The sequence below is a fragment of the Equus przewalskii genome, chromosome 5, assembly GCF_037783145.1.
Source record: "Equus przewalskii isolate Varuska chromosome 5, EquPr2, whole genome shotgun sequence".
NCBI lineage: Eukaryota > Metazoa > Chordata > Mammalia > Perissodactyla > Equidae > Equus > Equus przewalskii.
In genome coordinates, this window is record NC_091835.1 from 2362736 (window position 1) to 2388210 (window position 25475).

Below are 25475 nucleotides of genomic sequence, written 5' to 3' on the forward strand. Positions count from 1 at the left end.
ACTAAAGAAATAAAATGTTAGAAGTTCTACTTCTATTCATTCTTTTAACTTAAGAGTTAAGGAGAAGTAAAACTAAGCTGTGCTAATTCATGACTATTGGGCTATTTTAACATTAATCCTTATTATAATAAAATTTACTTTTACAACTATAACAATGACAACCAATGTTCATCAAATAATTGTTCTAATCACGGTTCTAAAGTACTATGCCTGACAATCAATAACATTGATTAACTGTGGTAAAATGCTTTGAAGAAAGCAAAATTAGTGCCATGACCACTACATTGTTAGTTAAGAAGGGCACATCATTTGAAATATTAAAATTAATGCTGAGAAAATAAAATGTGGCATTAAGGCAAAGAATAACACAACGGTTATATATCTGGGTATTTTGAAAATGTGTTCTCCTTATTTTCATTTATTCTCCAATTTATTTTATATATTCTTTTATTATTAATTAATTTTCATTTATTTTATTAGAAGACTATAAGCATATTTAATTATTTGAGGCCTTCAAAATGTTTTCCTCGAATGAAATATGACATCCTTCTACTTCTCAAACAACAATAGTACATTTATAAGTGATTTTTAAAGCAGAATTACCAATTGTATTTGACTTAATTAGAATTAAAATTTGTTATCACCTGCTAGGTATTCATCAATTGAACAGTGGGAACTTGTAGCCTAGTGAATCTGAACAAATATTAAAAACTCGGTCATGGCTAATTCAGTAGTTAAAATTATAGTGGTCATTTTTACCTGACAGTTTACATTTCAACGGTTATTTCAAATAGTCCCAGAATTGCCACTCTCAAGAAAACAAGGATTATTTACAAACCTTCCCCAAATTTCTGAACATTTCTCTGTTACGTCAAAAGTGATGCTAGAAAACATCAATTTACCAGTTCCTGAATTAAGTTCCTGCTTACAGATTGCTCTGGAGACAAGTTATTCAAACCAGCTGTTTTGAATTATTTCAAACATTGTTGCTTGCTGGACAAATAACAATACTTTTGAATTTTTGACATATTGTACACCTCACAAAAGGGAATAAAATTTTCTTTTGGTGATTTCTGGTAGCAAGTAAGGAGGTTTAAATTAGCAAACATTTTTCCTTATTGATATGATAAGTTCAAGATCAGATAAATAAGTTTTCTAATTTTCCTGACATACATATGTAAACACATATGATAGTTAATTCATCCAAAAATTGGAATAATTGTATTCATCAAAATTTTTTCTTGGAAAAATCCTTTCAAGAAATAACTTGTTTTTGTATGTGATTATGGTTAGTCTCAATTAACAGGGCTTTACACAATCCAAAATGTTTATATGGATGTGATATTGCAAAGACAATGGGTACAACACAGGCTATCCCCTGTCTTTTTCAATGCCATCTTACCTTATTTAATTCAAAGGAATCCCAATTAAACCTCATTAAACATGAGATAAACATTTTATTTTGTGAAGTTATTCAGGGTTAGCTTTTTAAACTAGAGTATCTTTTCCACCTCGGTAGGTTTATTTATATCCAAGATTTCATTTCACATTTTGAATAATCTAAATTTAAAAGATGCCTATACTAAAGAAAATAAATTTGGATTCTGTAAAAAACAGGGGTCATGTCGTTCTTTTTTCATTGTTACATCTGCAGTGACTGTAATGGTGCTTGGCTGGTAGTTGGCACTCAGTAAACATTTGTGGACTGAATAGACACATTATTCTTATAAATAAACCCAATGGTTACATGATCTTGGACAACTCACACTTTCTGGTCCATCGATCCTTAAAATTGTAAAATGATTAAATGCGTCAATAGAATATTTTGTGGTTATAACAAGGATTCACATGTGTGAAAACACTGCAAAATTAAAAGAGCATCGAGTAGGTAGCACTACTCTTATCTATGATACCATTTTGAATACGTTTTTAATGGTATGCCTCTCTTTTTACATTTCTTTCTGACTTTCAGTATTTTTCTTCCCATAGAATTTTTAAATGTATCCCTAAGTACATTTAAAAAATTGGTCTTCCTACTGGGCTGAGGAAAATGATGTTCAAAAATTGTCTGTCTAAATAAATAGATAAGTCTTAGAACTTTCCTTAGCTGTACTTATGAACACACACACACACACAGAGCATCAAAACATGATAGTTTTGCATACTGGCTCTGGAGGTAATTGTATACCACCATTGAGAAAGATTAGTATTTTTAAAAAAACCAAAAAATATTTATTGCCTTATAGAACTTTGAAGAAAAAGAATTAAAAGATGGGTATATCTCCAAACAAGTTACTGGATGACAGCAAAGGAAATTTTTTTAAAAAGGAGTTTTTCTAGACATCTCCAAGCTAGGTTTACGTTCAGTTCAGTTTTGCTCTACTTTTGCTCTTATTGACGTGTGGTCTTGATTAGCATAAACATCATTCTTAATGTGCTTTACTTTTTTTACCTACTAAGAAAAGGCTGTTTTTTCTGTATGAATATTGCAAATGAACATGCCCACTCCATAATTCAATAGTGTAATTCATTGGTATTTAATAGGTGTAATACGTGTGAAAACCTAAGCAGGTTTGACAGCATTTCTAAGGAATCATGTAAATGTCTCAATAATAATATTTAAATTAATGATGATGCTTTCATATATGAAGAAAATGAGATTCAGAAGGTTTAAATGAATTGCCAACTTTCCACGAAAGCAAAGAGTCTGAAGTGGGATTTGAATCCAGTCTACCGAATGCCAATGTTTTGCTTTTTCAAACTACGGTACCTCACACATAGCGATACATTTAGTCAAATAAAACCCCTGAAAATACCCCTGGCTATTTCAAGGCCTAAGTTAGTCTAACACAGGCAAACACTGATGTTTTGATTACTAGATGAAGGGAGATATGTAAAATAATATTTATTAATCACAATAGTTACTCTATTGAAAAATCATACTAAGAGCAAAGAAGTTTTCAAAAGTAAATTGAATCTTCTGAAAAGTGATCGAACAATTTCATCACAAACTATGAACAACACCACTTCCTGTTTGGGTAATATTTACATAGCATTACATATTTTTTCTCATTTATCTTCACGACCTTTTAAATATATTGCTCATTTAGAAATAATAATAACTGAATAAATTAATTCTCAGAATGATTAAGTGATTTGTTAAATACCCGAAACCTAATAAATATCAGAGCTGTGTCTCTTGCACAAGAGCTTTATTTCTCCCCATTGAATTAGCGGTTCTTAATCTGAGAATCCCTAAAATTGTATGTGTACTGCTGAGGGATAAGCTTTATAACTTTCTACAAAATCTCAATAGACTTGATAATTCAAAACTCTTAAGAGCCACAGATGACTCTTTTATAAAAATAATATTATAGTTTTACATCTTTTCAATTGTTGTTATTTGTCTAGTTTGATTACATTACAATAATGGATGGTATATGGCTTTAGTATCTCTTCAGTATTTGGGACAAACACTCGATTTCAAATATGATCTATTGGAATCTCAAAACTAAATCGAGCACTAATTAACCATGGATATTCAGTGCTTGAGATTACTCAAATAATGGACACCCATATGCCTTTCATAGAGTGAATTTATTCTTAGGGTCCTCTAGCAAAGTCATATTAGGCACAACGAGGACAAGTGAAGTGCACTGCACTGGGAGGAAAGGGAGGTACTCTACAGAAGCAATGATGGCGTTCTTAGACGGTTCTTGTCTTGGCATTGGGTAGGCACTCTGCTCTGGACTGAACGAAGCACAGTCAGTATCTCCCTCACTGAGAGTGGGCTCTGTTTTCATTTCCAGCCCATTTCCTCCTTAAGAGTATGAAGTGGAAGTTCTTCCAAAGTTTCTGCTGCACACCAGCTCCTGAGGAAGCTGGGGTATTTGTTCTCAAAAATACCAATGCCCCAGACAAATTAAATCAGAGTCCTTCCCCCGCTCCCCTTTCCCCTACCTCTATTTCTCCCAAAAATCCTCCATCAGAATTTGTACAACTCTTCCCTAGATTATTTTAATGAGCAGTCAAGGGTAAGAACCACCAGTATAGAGCTTGTCTGTTCAGGAAAGACATCCTACTTGGGTAAAATCCCATGGGAGGTCATTAACATACATAGAGAACTGGCTGAGTATCATTCCCAAACAGGAATTTTAAGAAGTGTGTTTCTCCATCACTGTTCTGGTGCCAGAAGCCAGCTAACACAGCAAAGAGGAGCCTCATCCCTCTCAGGAGATCTGTGAGGCCCTCACTGGTTCTCCAGATTGCCTTGATCACAGGTTGCAGGGCCTATGTGGACCATGATTACGCATTTAAGAAATATGTATAAATTTTAGCTCTTTGTGAACGGGAAGCTCAAGTCAACTTTAGCACATTCAACTTTTGTAAATGATTTAGAAACCCTTTTCTGAACAAAAAAGGGGACTCTCTATATTTTATAATGGACTATTTGTTTAAAAAGTTACATACTATACAAAATATACTGATCTATTACAAACTTGTTCTATCTTTCCTGTTTTTTTCTGCAGAGTGACATACACCTCTCCTCTTACAAGGTAAAAGAGCTATGCTAATTTGTTAGCCCTTTTGTTGTCTGGTTATCAAAAGACGTGAATGACACTTAGGATTGGAGAGCGTGCAAATTATTTCTTAATCTTTACATATTCCTTAAATTGTCAATTACCCTAATAAATGAAAAAGGGAGGAGAAGCATTATTCCCAACAAATCAGCATAACTGATAAGTGCTTTTTCTACTACAACATTGTTTAGTTTTTTCATTTACAGTGAATATCATTCATGTTGTCCACTATAGAAATAAGTTATCCCTAGGGCATTTTCCCAGCTATTCTAGTCTTAGCCATATCACTCACTGTAACAGCTGAGATTAATGCAGCTTTTCAACCATCTTTAAACAAGAATATTCAGATGCTTTAGCAGCTGCCCAGCTTCTTAAGAACTCACTAATCCTTTAATCTCCAGACACTTTTTTTTTCATAAAAGATTCACAAGCAAAACAAATGCAATATGGATCAAAAAATTTAATCAGAATGCTTAAAATGCAATTACATTCATCAGGGTGTTCTGTTAGGCTGGGTATTAAATCCAGGCTTTATTCAATATCCTCCTTTTATTATAAAGCAATATTTTTCCACTCTGTAAACCATCTGATCCCTAGGCTAATGTCCTCTCAGCTAAATATTAAAAAGAGAGAGTACTATGAAAAATGAGCCGGAGAAGTATTCCACTTATTTCAATGGAAAAGTTCAAATCAGACTCTTCCTGAAATCTTGTCTGATAAATGACCAGATAATTTGACCATCTGGATTCTAAAGTTATGCTTTCAAACAGTAGCTATAGGATCGTTACCCTACTTTAAATGTCAAATGTATGTCCTCCTATATACCTCAAGTGAGTAAAGAAGGTGTATAATTTGAATTTAAAAATTGTACTCTATTGTTACAAACTCGGTATTTGCAAAGTTTAAAGGGAATGCTGATTTCTTCATGCAATCAGAGTAGCCCCACAAGTGTAAAAAAAAAAAACCCATCTTGGTTCTATTTCTCCAGTTCTCTATTTCACATCTAATGGCATTCAACTGTAACAATAGCTTTGAAATAAAGTGCTGTCCAGCACAGCATGATTTGAAACAGCTGGGTGCTTCTTTAGAGTCTATACCCTAACTATAACACAGTGGTTGGAGTTTTGTAAGACATATGGAAGTTAAGTAAACCAGTGGAGGGAGTTCAGGGATTTCCCCTGACAAATGCCATCCTTGGAGTAAGAGAAACTTACTCAAAGATGCAGATGCGCTAAAACCTTAAGTTTCGCTTAATATTTAAGCGATTGTTTGTAAAATTTGTAAATGGCCCAGTTATGCCATTTAAGTCAGTGTGTTCTATTTTCCCCTAAAATGAGCTTCTGCAAATGATAAAAAATGAATTTTTCAATTCCAGTTTTTTCCCTTCAGGTGAGAATTTTTTTTCCTTGTATTCTTATATCTATATAAAGAGATGGATGCTAGACGAACCTATTGGGGTAATCACTTCACAGCATGTGTAAATCAAACCATCATACCGTACACCTTAAACTTACTCAGTGATGTATGTCAGTTATTTCTCAATAAAACTGGGAAAACAGACAATAAAAAAGAAAAGAGAAACAATTGATCAATGCGTTATTACAGTCCTTTAATCAGTCATAAAGTGATTATTCCAATAATGCTAAAATCTATTATATATAATTAAATCGGTTGCCACTTGTTATGTTTCCAACTGAGCCCACATGAAGTCACTGCAAGGACCAGTAAGGAGATTCAAGGTCTCAAGCGACTCAATACACAACTGGTTGTATATTCTCCAAAGGCTAGGAAACTGCCACAGGAGAAGACAGTGCATGACAATTGCTCCTATTGCTGGTAGTGATAGCTCTCAATTTTTGAGGCCTTCCTATGTGCCAGGCTCAATACGCATCATCTTATTGAATCTTCATAATAGCTTTATGATGTTTTTCAGTGTGTATTATAAAATTCTCTCACCTGGGCCACTTTGTCTAACTTTGATATATATGGTTGTTATAACTACTCTTATTACAGGCGAGAAAACTAAGAACTAGAGAGGTTATATACCTTAATCAAGGTCACATGGCAAGTAAGAGACAGAGCTGGGCTTCAATTCCACATTGTATGACCTAGGAGCCCATTATCTTATGCTCCAAACTAATGTTGCTTCCTACATCAGCCTGTACCCTGGGTTTACTTCTCTATCTGGACCTATTTGTTTCAAGGTACTTTGAAACCTAGAGCTTGAAATGTTATCTCCCTGATATTAGGCTCAACAAGTAGGACATCTAGAAACCCTGACCCTGGCTAAAGTGGATCCACTCCTGTGTATAGAGGGTGTACCCCCTTGTGTCATATGCAGGATAGGCCATGGCCAGATGTGGTGTAGCCTGGATAACATGGAAAGAAATAGAAAAAAAGGTTTGCAAGTAGTATGGTAGGACAAGAATTCTTACTTATATGGAGACTTAAATGAACCTTGAATCATGCCGTGGCCCCTAACCTAAAGGAGAAGATGCCAGAAGTCCGGTGCTTTCCAGCCTTGTGGGTTTCTCAAGTCTCTGCAGGCTGCAGTGACCACTTGACTTCAGGAGTGCATCTTTAGGAACTGGGAAGCAGTTAGGGAGCAATACCTATTACTGTGTATCCTTGCACATTACTACTCTGCTTCTAGGTTGGTTCAGAGGTGAACTGAAGGGAGAGCAATCATGAACCTGGTCAAAGTTGTCAGTCTTGCAATACGATGAACATGCATTGGTCTTTGTGGTCAATCCTGGCACATAAAAGTTCTCAGGGAAGAATCCAGTGGACCAGGAGTTAGGCACCTATCAGTCAGCTGATGGAACAGAGTAGACTCTCTGAACTCTTTCTAGAGATTCCAAATATGAGGGGCAGTCAAGAGTAGTACATACATCACAAATAGAAACATATCAAAGCAAATCAGTAGTCTAACAGCTGGCAGGCTACTAGCAGACGCTCAGCTGAGCTTGATATTTGCCAGACCTTAGTCTTTATAGTACAGAAATTTACCTCAAAGAAGTGATTGGTATGACATTGAGCAAACCATATGTAAAATGATTTTTCTCAGCAGGTAATGGTTCAAATTTTCTACATAACCTAATATTTCTCACACGTATATATCCCTAAATATCCCGGTTAATTCTGTGAAAAACTGTGATTGGTGGTATGTAAATAATAATTGCTTTTCCTCTGCAGGAATATGGAAGACATATATTTCCCCTAAAAGTATCAGCATGGAAAAATTTTGTGACTAGATATTTCTGCTTTATAAATAATATGCACATATTATTCATCACCCAATCCAGGAGAATTCTGATTTGAAATTACACGTTAATAACTAACACTGAGAAAACAGATGGGAGTGTTCTGGGAAAACTGGGACATATGGTCACCACATTCATAAAGTACTACAGAAGACTTTGCAGTATTATTGTGTATAACTCAAAGTTTGAAATATAATTCCTACTTCTTCATTACAATGGATCAAAGAAAATTCAATTAAACAACAAAAGTATTGAATTATTATAGTAATAATACAGAAGGATTATTTTTTCTTTCCAATGTTTAATTATCAAAATTGACATATATCTGGAGTAAGATTCTTTTAAAACAGATATATGGTAAAATAGACAACAGACTAGCTCTTGGATCTTCTAAATATCCCTGGATAGATATATTTAAAGCTACTTCTTAACAGTGTGCAGCAACCTAATTATTACTTTTATGTTCTTCTTTTAAAAAACCAGATTTTACTTTACTTTTTTATTCTCAACATGCAAAGTTACTGAGATCTTATTTACAAAGATAAAAGTATATATAGATGCCAAACAACATTTTTATTAAGATCATCTTGCAACACTGGCACTCCCAAGCATATAACCAAAATATAATATCCTATGGCATAGCAAAGTATAAATATAAATAATGTGGAGAGTAGCACATTCTATGCACAAATAGCATGTATTTGTTTTAATAATGACTGCAGAGGACAGCTATAAAATATTTTAAAATAAGTCTCTCCATGGACCTCCACTTATTCATTAACCTTTTTCTATATTGTTCAATAATATATCCAGAGTTGATCAAACTGTCTCAAGGACCTTGCCTACAACTGAGACGTTCATGCTACTAACTTTCTATCTTCCATCTAAGCTTCCATCATAGCTCTTATAGAATTGTGTGTTTATTCACTAATAGTTGCCAGTTTTTAATTACTTTGCCTTCCCATTTAAGCTACAGTGGTAAGCAGCAACTTATATTAGCAATTATCCTCTGGGAATTCTGAGAATGATCTGTCTAACTCCGTGCTGACATTATTGTACGACAATTGGCAGAGATGGTAGAAAAGGTCAGTTCAGATGGTGGAGCTGTTATGAATGAAGAATAGAAAGGAAAAGGTGTTTGAAAAATGGCATTAATTCATATGGCTGGAAAATATGAATTACTATTCACATTAATGAATGAATGATACAGATCATGGTTCATTATTCAAGAGTTCAAATTCTCCACAGACATTTAGGACAGTACTATCCAAAGTTATTTTTTCTTTTCCTTAGAAATGCAGGATATCTAAAACTAAGTAATAATAGCAATTATCTTGATTCTAAAGAATTTAGATTCTGATGTGTTCACAATTACATGTATTAGGTTTAAGGCAGGACATTGGGACCTTTCCATCTGACTCAAAGGTTGTTTTGACCTTCCTCAGCCTGACAGACAATACAATTACAGGACTGCAGCTGATCTTAAATTGTTTCAGAGACTCATATTCAAAATAAATGATTACTTTTAGAACTAATCAGCCTGCAAAAATATTAACAACAGATAAAACGGCACACAACAAATTTTGCTCTGAAAAAAAATTGACGGATTATGTGTAAAATTTGACCTCAGAAAATGGGACTCAGTAAAAAATAAAAGTTGTAAAAGAAAATTCACACTGAAAGAAGCCATCAGATAATATGAACTATTGAAGAAAGTCATTATGCTAAGATTTCCAAGGACAATAACTTGTCCAATGAAAATAAATTTGGAAGAAGAAAAGGCAAAATGGAAAAATTGCATGTCAAAAATATGTTCAGAAATTAAATTCCTTTAACACAGTCAAATCCAGAAAAATAATGTTAAAATCTGTGCTAGGTCAAAACAGCAGAAGTAAAGCATCTCCTGGGTCAGAATGATGCCAAAATTATTTTGAACCCATTATACTTTTCTCCTTTGCTAAACTAGAAGCCCTCACTTCTTTTTCATGTTTATGTTAAAAAGATTTACTACAAGTTAGAAAATATGATAAATAAGAAATACATGTGAGTTGAAAACCATGGTTACTGTAAAACTGAACCATGTGCATGATCATCAAATGATCATATTTATCAGAATCACATGGTATGTCATGGGGACTAGAGAGGGCATCCAATGGGCTTGCCCTCCAGATGTTCTTGATTTTATTGTGATGAGAGGATAAGGGAAAAACCAAACAAGAGATACATGTCTTGAAGGGACAGAATGCAGCAATTTCAAGACCAATTTCTTGAGAATAGTTTCTTAAGAATTGAAAAAGAATTTGATTCTTTAAGAATCAAAACCAGAAGAGATGACCAGAGGCTAAGCATTCTACATTTCACTTTTATGAGGCTTTCTGAATGATATCTACCTTGTTAGGTGCTTTTCTTAAGCCCATTAAGTTCTGTGTTGATATTCTCAGCTATAAGGACATTTTGTGAAATAGTCACACAAAACAATTACAAATATTGATAAGCCTCAACATGCATTGTATTATTACTCTTATTAACTATACTGTGTCCACTGATTTCACTCAGTCTAGGGCCTCATCATTCCACATCAATCTCTTTTGGGTCCTGAATGCTTCCAACATCTTCATGTTTTAATCCATCTATTACTTGCAGATTAATTATCCAAAACCAGCATTTTACGTACATCACCCCATGCTCAAGCTATGGAAATGCTCTCTGACTTCAGTAACAGGATAGTGAATGAGGAATATATTTAAAACTTCTTTTAATGACTCAGGGCCAGTATTATACATTTTAACACAGAGAAGATGATAGATATTATGCTGAGTCTCTAATAACACTGGCCTTAAACTAGAAAACACTATCCTACGTAAAATCTCTGACATTCTATTTGGTGGGAAGGTTCAGTAACAATGATCTTAGTCTACTGCAGTAGTAAATGATGTCTAAACACACTTTAAATAAAAGATGTTTCCCTCTTTCTCCTTAGGATCTTACTGTTTGCTGCAAGGTACTAGGCTTTTCTTAGCTCCATACAGTCTAAGGATAAAGGGAATTGCAATGATCCCTTCTCTGGTGCTTTCACAGGTGGCTAGAATTTAGAGATCTGCTCCATAACATAAATAAATACAGAATAACAAGACCACCTCATGAGCATTCTATCCTAACTTCCTAAATTCTTAATGTAATTGCTGTTGGCCAATCGTTTTGTTGCCACAGTTTACTGTTGGATCCAGTATCATCAGTTTGTGCTTCCCTTCCACTGTCATCCTTTTCTCTGCTCAGGGGGATACAGGTCTTATTTCCGAGGGTGATATAAAGGATAGTATTAAGTAGACCAGCCTTTTAGACTCTGCAGAGCCTCCTAATGCATATATGATTTGGGGCTAGAGAAGCAGACCAGATCCTCACATTTGTGTGAAGGAGACTGAATCACCCACACATCTTGCTCTTTTTTCTTCCTTCATTTACCGGTACTCCATCAATGCACTAATGGGTTCAGAGTGAGCAGTTTGTGTTGCTTTCCTTTCAACTGCAAATCTGTTCTCCCATTTTAGGTCAAGGCCTTTATTCCAAGGTGACAACTTCAGTCACATGATTCTGGAAAACCCCTTAGGTCTACTTGTAGGACTTACATTAAAAATGACAACTCTCATGGCTGTTCATAATCTACTGGTGGCCTTTGGAAGATTCAGACCATTACTCTATTAGGCAAATTCATTGCTTCTTGATGGCCCAGGTCTGGTGGTCATTAGCCTCTTTCTTATCAAAAAGACCTAGTCTCCCCAGTTACATGGAGTCAACAGCCTGAACTGCTGTGTTTATGCAATATTAGTTGACTTATAACCAGAAACAAGTATTCCCAAATCATTACTTTTACCCCATCCCCAAGCACACACATCAAAAACTCCCCTGTAACTATCAGAAATATGTTTTTTTCCTATTTAGGATTTTATACAGTTTATACTTAATGATAGACAATAACCCTGTTAGTCATATTTTACCTCAATTTGTCAACATACATAAAGGAGGACAACAAAGACTCAATAATAAATAATCCGTTACTGACAATAACTCAAATGGAGTCGTTGCCAGTTTCCGCTGAGTTTGGTTGTGTGTGTTTGTGAGGGCAGCTTTAGTTCGCTGTTTAAGAGATATTTTCTTATTCTTAACAACATACCATTTAAAACTTATACCCCTGGGTGGAAAGGTGGATGTTATCCACCAAAGGCATAATATTAGAGTGTCTTGAATTCTCTCAATTTTTAGCTTGAGACTATAAATTAACAACAACAAAAATCAGCCTTACACCTACATTTTATGAAACTACAAATCTATTCTCAGTGAGAGAATACAGACTTGAATATCAGAGTAGTTTTATTATCTATAGAATCAAGGAGTCCATAGATAGAAGTGCTGATTTGTTGGACAAGAAAAATAACACTTTAGCTAATTCTAATTTTATCTTCTGTGTATTCTGGATATTTAATTTTTCAATAAATATTTTATTGAAATATAAGGTACATAGAAGAGTAAACAAATCATAAGTATACACTTCAATAAATTTTCACAAGGTAAATCACTCATGTAGTCACCACCTAGCTGAAAACATAAAACACTGTCAGTGCCCAGAAATTCCCTTTTGTCCCTTCCCAACCACTACACTGTCACCTTTCAAAGTTCAACCACCATCCTGACTTTGTCTTTAGCTGAGGATTTAAGGTGGGGGCTTCAGCCACTTTGGCGAGTTGCTCAGCTTGCCTGAGCGTCTCCCATGTATACATGTTATAAAGCTTTGTTTAATTTTCTCCTGCTATTCTGTCTCATATGAATTTAGTTCGTTCTCTGGCCAGAAGAACCCAGAGAGGGTAGAGGAAATGTCTTCCTCCCCTACAAGTTCATTTATATTCATTTGCTATATAGTATTCCATTGTGTACCTATATCAAAATTCATTATTCCATCCCTCTATTGATAGAAATTTAGGTTATTACCAAATAATGCTGCAATGAAAATTCTTGAATTTGTTTTTTGGTAGATATAGCTATACATATACATATACATATAAATGCATAGTAGGCATATTGTAGCATCAGTGACTCCTGCTGAACAGTTTCCCAAAGTGGCTGTAGTAATTTATCCTCCCACTTGCCCTGTATGACAGTTTCTGTTCCTCCATGTCCTCACTATTTGCTACTTTACACCAAACTGATAGGTGCATAGGGATATCTCATTGTTAATTTAATTTGCTATTCTTTAACAATTAATTACGCTTGGTTTTCATATGTATTGTTGTTCATTCCATATCCTCTTTTGGGAAATCCTTCATTCTTTTGCAGATTTTTCCATTGTGTTGTCTGTCTTTGTCCTACTGAAATATAGAACTTCTCTTTACATTTTGGATACAAGTCTTTGCCAGTTATATGCATTACCAAAGTCTTCTTCCGCTAAGTGATTTGTCTTGTCACTCTCAAAATGATTTCCTTTGATGAACAGAAGTTTTGATTTCAATATAACCAGATTTATCAATCCTTTCTTTCATAGTGTGTATGTGTGTGTGTGTGTCCTGCTTTATCTCAAGTTAATGAAGATATTCTCCTGCTTTATTCTAGAAACTTTATTATGTTACCTTTCATATTGACATCCAAAATCTACTTGGAGTTGATTTTTGTGTGTTGTGAGAAAGTTGTCAAGATTTATTTATTTTTTTCTATATGGATAATTAATTGTCCCAATACCATTTACTAAAAAAACTGGCCTTCATCCACAATTCTCCAATGCCAACTCTCTGATAAATAAAGTGTCCATCGATGTGAGAGTTCTTTACTTAGTCTATTTCTCTGCCCTTTTACCAATAACATATACTCTTATGTACTGTGTTTTTAAAATGTCTTGATATCTAGCAATTTTCATCCTCCAAATTTATTCTTTTACTTCAAGAATATTTTGTTTATTCTTGGGACCTTTGCTCCTTCCTATTAATTTTAGAATTTTTCCAATGTTGTAAAACAAAAAGAACAAAATCTGACCGGCTATTGACTGGGATTGCATTCATTATATAAATCAGTTTCAGGAGAATTGGTATCTTTATACGGTTTAAGTCTTCTTGACTAGAAAAGGGCTTATCTTCTCATTTATTTAGAGCTTCTTGATTTTTTTTTCTGAGAACATTGTGTAGTTTTTTTCATGTAGAATATTTGTATGTAAGAGCAGAAATTAATGAAATAGAAAAATAAGTGCGCAACAGAAAGGATCAACTAAGTTATAAGCTTGTTGTTTGAAAGAATTAATAAGATCAATAAATCCCTGGCAAGAGGGATTGAGAACACAAATTAGCAGTATTAGGCATGAAAGTGGGGCCAATACAACAGATCCCAGACAAATTAAAAATAAGATATTAAAAATAGCTTTATGCCAATAAATTTTAAAAATTAATGAAATGGATGAATTTGTAGAAAAGTCCAACCAATCAAGAAACAGACACAAGAAGAAACATAATTGAATTATTCTATATCTATTAAATAAATTGAATCCCAAATTTAAAACCTGACCACAAAGAAAACTGCAAGCCCAAAAATCCTTAATAGTGTGCTTTCAAATGTCTAAAGAAGAAATAACACCAATCTTTCATAAAGTACAGAGAAAAGGGGGACTTTTCCTACTCATTTTATAATAACAACACAATCTCTACACTAAAACCTGGCAAAGACATTGCAAAAAAGGAAATTTATAGTCTGATCACGCTCATAAACATTGATTTTAATATCCAAAACAATGAATGTATATGGCAAACCAATGTCAGGGATATATATAAAAGGGATGATAGATGATGACCAAGTTGGGTTTATTCCAAGAATGCAAGGTTACTTTTGCATTCAAAAGTCAATCAGTGTAACTTGCCACATCACAGATTAAAGAAGAAATCCTACATGCACCCAAAAAGTGTAGAACAAGCATTGGATAAAATACAACACCTAATTCAGATTAATATAAACCAATCAACCAACCAACAAACTGTCAAATGAACAAAAACAAAACAACTCTTGGCAAGCTAAGAATAGAAGGAACATTTGTTAATTTGATGACAATTATGAACAAGACTCTTACAGCACACATCATGCTCAATGGTAAAATATTAAAAGCTTTGTTTCCACTTGAGAAGAAAACACTGATGCCTATTATCATCACTTGTATTCAACATTTTACTCAAGGTTCTAGCCAGGGCAATGAGGAAAGAAAAAGAAATAAAATGTGTAAAGATAGGAAAAGAAGAAGTAAAGTTTTTATTATAATTTGCAGACAACATGTTTGTGTACATAAAAAATCAAAAGGATTCTACAGATAAATTATTAAAATTAATAGGTGAATTTAGAAAATCAGGAAAGTAATTGTATTCCTATATACCAGTACCAAAAGTTTGGAAATAAATATTTAATAATACACAATTTAAAATAGACTACAGCAAAATTGTATACCTAGGAATAATCAAATTAAAGATGAATACTTCAGGGGCCAGCCCTGCGGCTGAATGGTTAAGCACGTGCTCCGCTTAGATGGCCCAGGGTTTCACTAGTTTGGATCCTAGATGTGGACCTCGCCCCACTCATCAAGCCATGCTGAGGTGGCATCTCACATAGCACAACTGGAAGGACCTACAACTAGAATATAAAAATACGTACTTGGGGGCTTTGGGGAGAAGAAGAAGGAAAACAAAAAAGAAGATTGACAACAGATGTTAGCTCAGGTGCTCATCTTAAAAAAAAAAAAAAAAGACCAATACTTCAATTTTAATCTTGTTTAAAATAGCATTATGGAAACCTCATTCCCAATTCTTGGCAATCTGATGTCAGTCTAGAAAGTCTGCATGGGTAAATTAATCCTCAGATAATGTCCTCTCCGACTTCTTTTAGGTAATAAGCGCTCAGAGCAGTGTAGTTTGGGAAATGTTCCTCATTGAGTCCTTTTTCTCAGCCCTAGCCAGTCTTGCAATATCTTCCTAGTTCAAAGAAATGGAAATAGATTCCTGGAGACACGAAGGCCATATTTCCGTGGCTCATCTCATTTTCCCCAGAATATTTACATTTAATAGAACTGTTATTAATAGAACTGTTTCTATTTTCATTAATATGCAAAACTAGTTTTTCAACAATGTGATTGAAACCAAGTAGAGGAAGACAATGCAAGAGCACCACTTGGTGTTGCACGATCAATAAATTTAGATCTCAGAGTAGTCAAAATTGTTTAATGAAGACGTTATATGGAATGCAATTTCATGTTATAACATTCAGCATTCATATTTTTAAAATATCTACATTAAAAATATGCTGGTAGGTGCTGGCCTGGTGCTGTAGTGGTTGAGTCTGTGCACTCTACTTTGGGAGCCTGGGGATCATAGGTTGGGATTCCAGGTTCGGACCTGTGTACCACTCATCAAGCCATGCTGTAGTGGGTTCCATATACAAAGCGGAGAAATATTGGTGCAGATGTTAGCTCAGGGCCACTCTTTCTCAAGCAAAAAGAGGAAGATTGGCAACAGATGTTAGCTCAAGGCCAACCTTCCTCACCAAAAACAAAATTATATATATATACTGGCATATGGTTGCCAGGCATCATTACTAGGAAAAACTTATATTTTATTCTGAGTTTATGTTCTTCTCACTGTGTGTGTGTTTGTGTGTTAAATATTCTTTCTCTAATACTACTAGCCAGCTAATACTTTAAACATTCTTCCTTGGCAAAATAAAAAGTTGACGACCGTACTCTAGTCCCTCCGATTAAAAGAAAAACATTCCTAGAGCATAAAACCTAAAAGTCTGGGAAGTGTTGCTACAAAGAACTCTTTTAATGTGTGTATATATCCTGGATTTCTGCTCCTAAAAAATCCTTACACTCTAAAATATCTTCATAGCCTACCAGAAGAGCAGTTGTACAATAATACACTTTATATGGCATAGCCTTTTGGTAGAATAACTTGAAACTAACTTTTTTCTCTCTCTTTTCTAGTTTTTCTTTAGCGTTGTTTCTGAATATTAATCAAAACATAAAAGTAAAAAAGAATAAAAGGAATAAGAGAAGAGGTAACTTGAAACAAAAGCAAATGACAATTTTATAAGACTCAGCATATCCTGAGAAATAAGTTAAAAGCATCTTTTCAAATAAATTATTTGCCAAATTTTAATACAATTTACCTACCTGAAAATGTTTCACTTGGGTAAAGTCTATTACAAAGGTAAACATGAGATTAAAGTTTAATGATTCATACATTCTGAGGAGTAGCTCAAGAGGCAAAATGATTATCTGAAAAGAGGGAATTTGAAGCTACTGAACCTTCTACTATGGGGAAATGCATGTATGTATTATGTTAGGATTAAAGCACATAGGTCAGAATCACATGGCAATAAATCGCCTGTCATCAGCCTGTGGAAGATGTGGAGTGCCTCTAGAATCTGAGAGGAGGCAATTAGTGGACGGCATAATCAACATAAGTGTGCTGCTATTCCTGTCATCTGAAGGCATGCATGTGTTTCTTGATGTAACACACACATATACCGACCCATAGACACAACTGCAGTTACCTTTATTACATACACATGTATTGTTACCAGGGGAATGAGACTGAGGGGGCAGAGAAGAGAGAGGAAGGGAGAAAAGGAGACGGAATACAGCAATATAGAGACCAGCAGACAGACAATGGGCAATGAAGATGAGTTGGCTGATATACACAGCAAGGAAAAGCAGTAAGACAACTCAGGGGACAAAGCAGTAACTACTCCCGCTTCTGCATCATGACTAATTGCATAAGCTCGGTTAACTGCTTTCATTCTCCAATGCAGTTAGCAAATGAAAGTATATTCAGTAAATCTGCTTTCCTAAATGTGAAATTCAGAATTTATAAAATTAAAAGTCAAAACAAATTTTTAGAGGCTAATCAAAATAAAGTCTTTGATAGGATTTGATTTAGGTCATTTTGTGTTAGCTTTCCAAGATCCTCCACCAAGTTAAATAAGGAACACATCCAACCAAAACTGGGGATGGAGTGTTAACAAAATTGTAGTTCAACAGGAGCATTTTTTCCTGCCAGCAAGAAGAAACTTGGCTAGCATTTTCTCTATTAGCTATAACAGAAACCTAGTTGTATAGAAGAAATAAAATTCTGAGATAGATGTTAGACAGAATAAGAAATATACTTTCTATTACAATCCGGCCTGTTGCATGGTCTTCCCATTCTGAGTAGACAGGGTGTCTTTCAATGTAATACGATAAAGCTGTCCCCCACCTCCCTCGCAGATGTACTGCCAAAATTAATTCAATTTTAATCATCAAAACTGTAAGTGAATTGAGTTATTCAGCAAGCAATGATATCTAAATGAAAGGTCACTGTTGTTACCCACTTCCTCATACATTCCCTTGAAATCGCTTGCTCTAGACAAGGTTTTTTGATATGTGCATTTCACAAATATACAGTGACTATAATTTATAAGATATAACTCCATTGTCACATCCCTGTCTGGTTCACATGCATTATGTCACCTGCATCAAGTAACAAATATATATATATTTGGATTTATATTTTTAGGCTGAATTTCATGCATAGTCTATTATATATGTTTATTTTATAAGCTTAGATGATAAAATTATTCAAGTAAACATCTAGTTTAAAAATCAGGTTATGGGGGCGGGCCCAGTGGCACAGTAGTTAAGTTCGCATGTTTCTGCTTGGGCAGCCCGGGGTTCACCGGTTCAGATCCCGATCCGGACATGGCACTGCTTGGCACGCCATGCTGTGGTAGGCGTCCCACATATAGAGTAGAGGGAGATGGGCACGATGTTAGCTCAGGGCCAGCCTTCCTCAGAAAAAAGAGGTGGATTGGCAGCAGTTAGCTCAAGGCTAATCCTCCTCCTCAAAAAAGAAAAATCATGCTATGAACGATTAAGTTTAATATTAAAACTCCCCAAAGTAAATTTTAAATTCACGTTCAAGTTATAGAGCCATGTTTTCCTTCTTAAAACTAAAAAAATATGTATGCATACAATTTCTGTGACTTTCTAGGGAAATATTCCCTTGATTCTAAGATAGAATTACTTTGGGTGTTATGACTAAGTTCGTGAATTGAATTGCTCATGATCTCACATTGGATGTGAAAGCTGAAGGCAAAAATGATGCAATTGACATTCAATTAGTAGATTATATACCCAGAAGTGATCCATCCTGTACTTCTTCAGTGTGCAATAAGCAGAAATGGTTAACAAAAATGTATAAGAAATGTATAACTTTTCTATTAACTTCTCGTCTTATTTGTAGTAGATAAATCGCAAATTAGTGATTCATTTCAAATTTATCATGTCAATGGTAAAACAAAATAAAGTTGTTGGTCCAATCATTAAACTTCTCTCACAAGTTTCTATTATTGTGTAAAACCATAAATGTTAGTTATTTTTTGCCGAAAAAGGCTGTTGGAATTCATTCTAAATATTTGTGAAAAATCAGTTTTATTCTGGAAGCCCGCGTGAGAAAAGCACCAAGCCGATTGCCATTGTAAGTCACAAACTCTTAAGAGCTCTTTCATGAATAATAAGGAAAGTATACCGTGGTTGTATAATGTCGGACATAGAAAAAAAAAGATATTGCCTTTCACTCTTTGTAATTTGACTCGATTTGTGCTTTTAATTACTCCAATTATTTTCTAATAGTTCAGCGTTATTCTGATTAATTTCTAGCTACAGGGTCTTCAAAAAACTGTTATAAACCTAACTCTCCTAAACTGCTGATTTCTTTGTTTTAGCAAGCACCAAGAAACTCATAAAACAAGTTTATTCATGTCAAATTTTAGATTAAAAACAGATTGTTCCTTTTATGTGGTAAGAGAGTTGAAGCAAGATGAAGTCACCTCAATTATCAATGTCCCTGTGTTTTACTGTGCACTAACCATCTAAGATAAATAATTACCCAGGCCCTGTAACTTGCAAGCAATTCACACATTTAAAAGTCTGTAATTTTCTGCATTTCTGTCCTCTTGCTGGCACAATTAAAGTTTATTGACAGTAAATATTGTAAATTTCTATTTTTTCCATAGAAATACTTGGTGCTATGTAACTGATAGAGAGATGACTTTCCAAATTATAGAAATCGTAAGCAATGTATTATTTAAATATTAAAAAAATAGAAATATTCATTATCATATTAAGATTATCACATTATAATACTACCATGGAGCTGGGTTCTATAATAAATAACCAGAATGGCTATAATTTCCAAATCAAAAATAAACAAATGTTAGAGAGGATGTAAATAACCAGAATGGCTATAATTTCCAAATCAAAAATAAACAAATGTTAGAGAGGATGTAGAGAAAAGGGAGCCCTCATGCACTTCTGGGGGGAATGCAAACTGGTGCAGCCAGTATGGAAAACAGTGCAGAGATTTCTCAAAAATTAAAAATAGAAATACCACACAATCCAGCTATCCTATTACTGGGTATTTATACAAAGAACTTGAAATCAACAATTCAAAGAGATTTATCCACCCCTATGTTCATTGCAGCATTATTCACAGTAGCCAAGATGTGGATGTAACTTAAAGTGCCCATCAGCTGATGAATGGATAAAGATATATATGGATATATACAATGGAATATTAGATATATATGGATATATACAATGGAATATTAATCAGGCATAAAAATAGACAAAATCCTCCCATTTGCAACAACATGGATGGATCTTGAGGGTATGATGGTAAGCGAAATAAGCCAGACAGAGAAAGACCAACACCGTATAATTTCACTCATATGTGGAAGATAAACAAACACACGGACAAAGAGAACAGATTAGTGGTTACCAGAGGGGAATGGGGTAGGGGGTGGCCAAAAGGGGTAAAAGGGCACATATGTATGGTGACAGATAAAAATTAGACTATTGGGTGTGAGTATGATGTAGTCTACACAGAAACTAATAAATAATAATACACATCCGAAATTACACAATATTATAAATCAATGTGACCTCAATAAAGTAATTGGAATAAATAAATAAATAATTTGGTACAAAAAGAAATTGTTTTTTAATGATATTTCCTTTGAAATAAAAGGAAATACATTTCAAAAAGTATTAGAGAAAAACCAAACACAATACTGAGGAAACACAAAAACAATTTGAATGTTGATATTAACAACATTATTTTAAAAACCTACTGATAGTATCTAGAGACTAACATTGAATTGTTTTTATAATTTTCCTCACATATCACAGGTGATATATGCGCTATACACACACACACAAACATGCGTATTCCCTCATGTGTATATGCATCATATTTTATAGGCTGAACATTGGGGCAATAATTATATACACTCAAAATTAATATTTAGAAGGAAGCATCTTTAGAAATACAATAAGCTATTTATATCAAATTCAAACATTTACGGAGCACTTGGATGTTCGGCTTTGTGCTAGATCCTACAGAAGATAGGAATTCATTCTTTCAACCTGCTCTATGAAGGGATCATTCTATTTCGCTGAGCACGTGGTGCATTCATGAGACGTGGTCAGCCAGGACTCACTGTTATTTCACTAAGGCCCTGAGGAGACAAACAGACAAAACGAATCTGAGTTCTGAGAAGAAATACAAGTGGATAGAAAAAGGTAGGTCGTGGCTTGTCTTGAAGATGTAAAATAGTTATAAAAAGTAATTAAGGAAACATTATTCTAGAAGATGTGGGGTTTGAGGCTTGGAGACACAAGAAAACGAACAACTAAGTCAAACAACTCAGTAGGTGGGATAACTATGTGATCAGTAAACAATAAAGAAACCAGTAAACTAGAACAGAGGCTCTGTAATGCTGACTAATGGGGTAACAAAAAGATAATATTAAATTTTTGACTACTCTGGAAGCTAAAAAAGGCTATATGTACAGTTTTAATTTAAAGCGTAAAGAGAGAATGTCATGTAATAAAAAGGGTTATTCCTTTTCTATTTCTACCTTTAACATTTTAATCACTTAAGTTGTATCTGAGTCAATATAAAACGTAATCATCCAGTAAAAGTTTAATTGGCATTGCTGTTGCTGAAATATTCAAAGAAACTAATCAAAAGAAGAGCTGTATCTCTCTTAAAAACCTCATACAAGATTCTGGCTGCATGGCATGTCCAACAATCTAATGATCTAGAAAGTTTTCTTTTCAAGAGAGAACTTCGAACTTTTCCATATTAACTTTTAATGTGCCCCATATTTATTTTCGAAAGGGATGAAAACAATAATTTTTATAATACTCCCATGATGATAAAAATCAGAATTAACATTTTTAAAAGCCAAATCAATACTATAAAAGTCTGTTTCTTATCAGCAGAAAGTAAAGAAGTTTTACTGTTTTTGATTCAGTTGAAAGTATCACTCTATCCTTAATATTTTTCTTTAAGAGATGATGGCATCTTCTTTTGGTGTCATAGATCAGAAAAAAGGCATTTTCATAGATTTCTGTTCAAACACCTACAGAAAATGTTCATAGGTCAAAAATAATTAGACTTATTCATGAGAACACTGGATACTTGACACTCCTCTCTTTTTAATCATGGACTAATATTTTCTTGGCTATTTCTTTGTCATACAGAAAAGAATGGAACTTTTAAATAGGTAAAGAAAACTTCTAAATGTATAGTACTGGTACTTTCCTCAAAGAACTTGAAATGTTAAGTTTAACCATACAAAATTGCTGATATATGATCATTATTTTACCTAGAAAAAGGACGATTTCATATGTTTCAACCTAAAAATAGCAACGTATGAGTAAGATAACATAAAGGACTTATGCATGAAGCAAAAATAAGAAGGGACATTCTGACTCAATACATGAACCTATGGAGATCTTACATTCATAGCTTTCTGTACATTCACTGGAGAAATGGACCGAATGAATCATTTTAATTATCTTGTTTTTCCTTCTCCTTCTTGACCCCGTAATTCATTGCAAGTTCTCCAAGGCAGAAGCCAGAGTGAGACTGTTAGGAGCATTGGGAAAGAAACAGGAAAGAGTCCAGTTCTCCTGGCAGGGACGAGGGGCCAAGACCACCAGGCCTGTCAATGTTCCTCAAGTCCTGCACCCTCCCTAGATTTCCTCATCTGCCATGCTCGAAAAACATATGTCCACACATTCAGCATCTTTGCTGTTTCTTGATTCCTTTCCAAACCTCTGTTGGTGCACTGGCTTCTACCTTTTTCCCTGCCTCTCCTCATCTTCTGAGCTACTGCTGTTGTGTCCTCTGTCCTTGGTATTGGGCCTTTAGTCTTCAGACTCATGGTTGTCACTGTTATCACTGTCCATGGGCAACCCGATGTGTCCCACAGGTGTGTTGGGGTTTGCAAACTCCTGCCCTGAATTCATATCAAAGGGATTGACTTCCTCCTCCTGGGGCTCCCTTGGCACTACCAGGAGCTCCTTCTCTGCCACAAGCACCCACTATAGGCTGCTGCAGGTCATACACTTGTCCAGAAGCTGGTGGTTCAGGTCCAGCCAGCCCTTGCCCCACCTAAACTTCTGCAGCAAAATGACTGTGTGGTCCAAAATGCTCCAGATGCAGAAGGTAGCAGCAAAAACCTCTACAGTGGACAGTTTGCAGGGCCAGCCATATTTCACAGGGTTAGTAGCCACCCAGTGGGTCAGCAGCCACAAGAGGCTCTCCGTCATCTTCCCAAATGGCATTTCCTCCTGTCTGGCACACAAGCAGTCTATGGCGGGACCACTGACTGTGTCACCAGCCGCCTATCTGCAGGAGACATATTCTGAGCACTCAGGTGGCTGAGCAGCTGTTGAACCTGTGGCCCATGCACAGGCAGCACACCAAGGCCAGGTGGGTCAGCTGGGCACTGACAGGATTGTAGTGGAGGAGCTCCCACATGTCATGCATGCAAGGCAGCCCCACCAGGTGTGGGCCACCCTAGTCCTAGGCCACCTGTGGCTCCATGAAAACTCACAGCTGGACCTGACAGTGGCCCAGAAACGCAAGGCAAGGCTGCCTTTTGCTCCAAACCAACATTTGGATCCTGAAGCCCATGGCAGGGAGCAAGAGTCCCTGAAACTCCCAGGAGGGTCCCTCAGCCACCACTTTAATTATCTTTTAAATTAAATAACTCTAATAATTTAAGTAGTATTTTGATTACCTCAAAACTATGCACAATGCTGGACATATGTAAATCAGTAAATAGAGTTTAGATGCATTAATTTGATCAAAATTCTTTTCCACTCCATCTCCCAACCTCCCAACTACATATACATTTAGATTAAAGAATATCTTTGGTTAAGATTTTATGGGAGCAAACATAAGTGGAAAAATCCAAAAATATTTTCTACATTAGATTTATATTTCTCATGGAATTTTATTTTGCTAAGTTTATGATGAAACGTTTCAATTTCTAGGAATTTTAATTTCAGCCTTCTGGGCAATAGCTAATGAAAGACCCACAATTTAAAATATATAAGTTGAAGTGTTTAAACATGACTACATCAAATCAAAACATCAAGATCAATATCACAAAGCAAAACATTAAGATCAGTATCACGGAGAATCCATCCTGGACTAGGTAACCAATTTTTCTGCGTTTTCACAATTAGATGATTGCATTTGTCCAACATTTTCACTCATTTTTAACACGTTGACATTATTTTAATCTCTCTCCACCCTATACTTTTCTTTTTCTTATTTTTATTCTTGTAATCATTATATAGGCATTGTTTCTTCTTCACTCTCAACACTACGTCATAGTGTTAATTCATGATGGACCAAATAGCCAAACTAGAAAAGTTAAAAAGCATAGGTTGGAAAAACAAACAGCAGGGAGAGAGAGAGAGATGGGGAGAGGCAGACAAAGAGAAAGAGAGCATCTGCAAAGGTGTTCACCTTATTACACGAGGCAAGGGATTTTTATTTGGCTTTCTAAGTAATCAGACTAGTATGCGAAACACAGAAGTGCTCGGCATATATTTGTTAAAGATTAATTAGGATAAGCATGTTAGGAAGATACATAGTGTGAACTAGGTTTCAATTAAAGAGGAACAATACAAGAATCAAACTAACCAGTTAGAAAACGAATGCAGTATTTCTGTATTCATACTTCAATGGCTTAAACTATAATAATATAACAGACGGAAAGGGACAAATGTGAAATGTTACTAACTATGACAGACGGGAAAATTGAAAAGGACTCTAATTTTACTCATAATTTGATCCTGAATAGGAAAATGTGGTAACATTAACCGAAAGTGAAAGGTAAGGAAATGTCTCATTTCTGGTTTTAAACACCTAGATGGTGTTTGGGCTGTTTTGTTGGAGGTGATGACTGGCCACCTACATGCTAATTTCTAACGCACATTGACCACATTCAATCGGATTAGCTTCCCAGTAAGGAGTCACCAGGGAGTTATTATTTTGAACATAGACCTGCCACTCTAAATACCCTACATTTATATATCAAGAGACTTAGGAAGGAAGAATTGCACACATGGTAAATGCTTTTATATCTCTGCCTTGACGTGAAGTGGTAAAGATTGATTGGAACTGCCCTAGTGACAGTCTATTGTAGAAAGGATTTGAAAGCTTTACTGCCGGTGCCCTGTTGTGCTTCCGTCTACGGCGTCTACTAAAAGTCTCAA

The 25475-nt window shown here is 35.0% G+C and overlaps 1 protein-coding gene and 1 pseudogene across 6 annotated transcripts in view; both read right to left on the reverse strand.

The window, feature by feature from the left end:
* The window catches only part of ERBB4 (erb-b2 receptor tyrosine kinase 4), a 1105575-nt gene that overhangs the window by 422683 nt on the left and 657417 nt on the right, over positions 1 to 25475 (reverse strand). The gene's annotated exons all lie outside the window — the stretch shown is intronic.
* On the reverse strand, positions 22981 to 23605 carry LOC103558742 (18S rRNA aminocarboxypropyltransferase pseudogene; annotated as a pseudogene).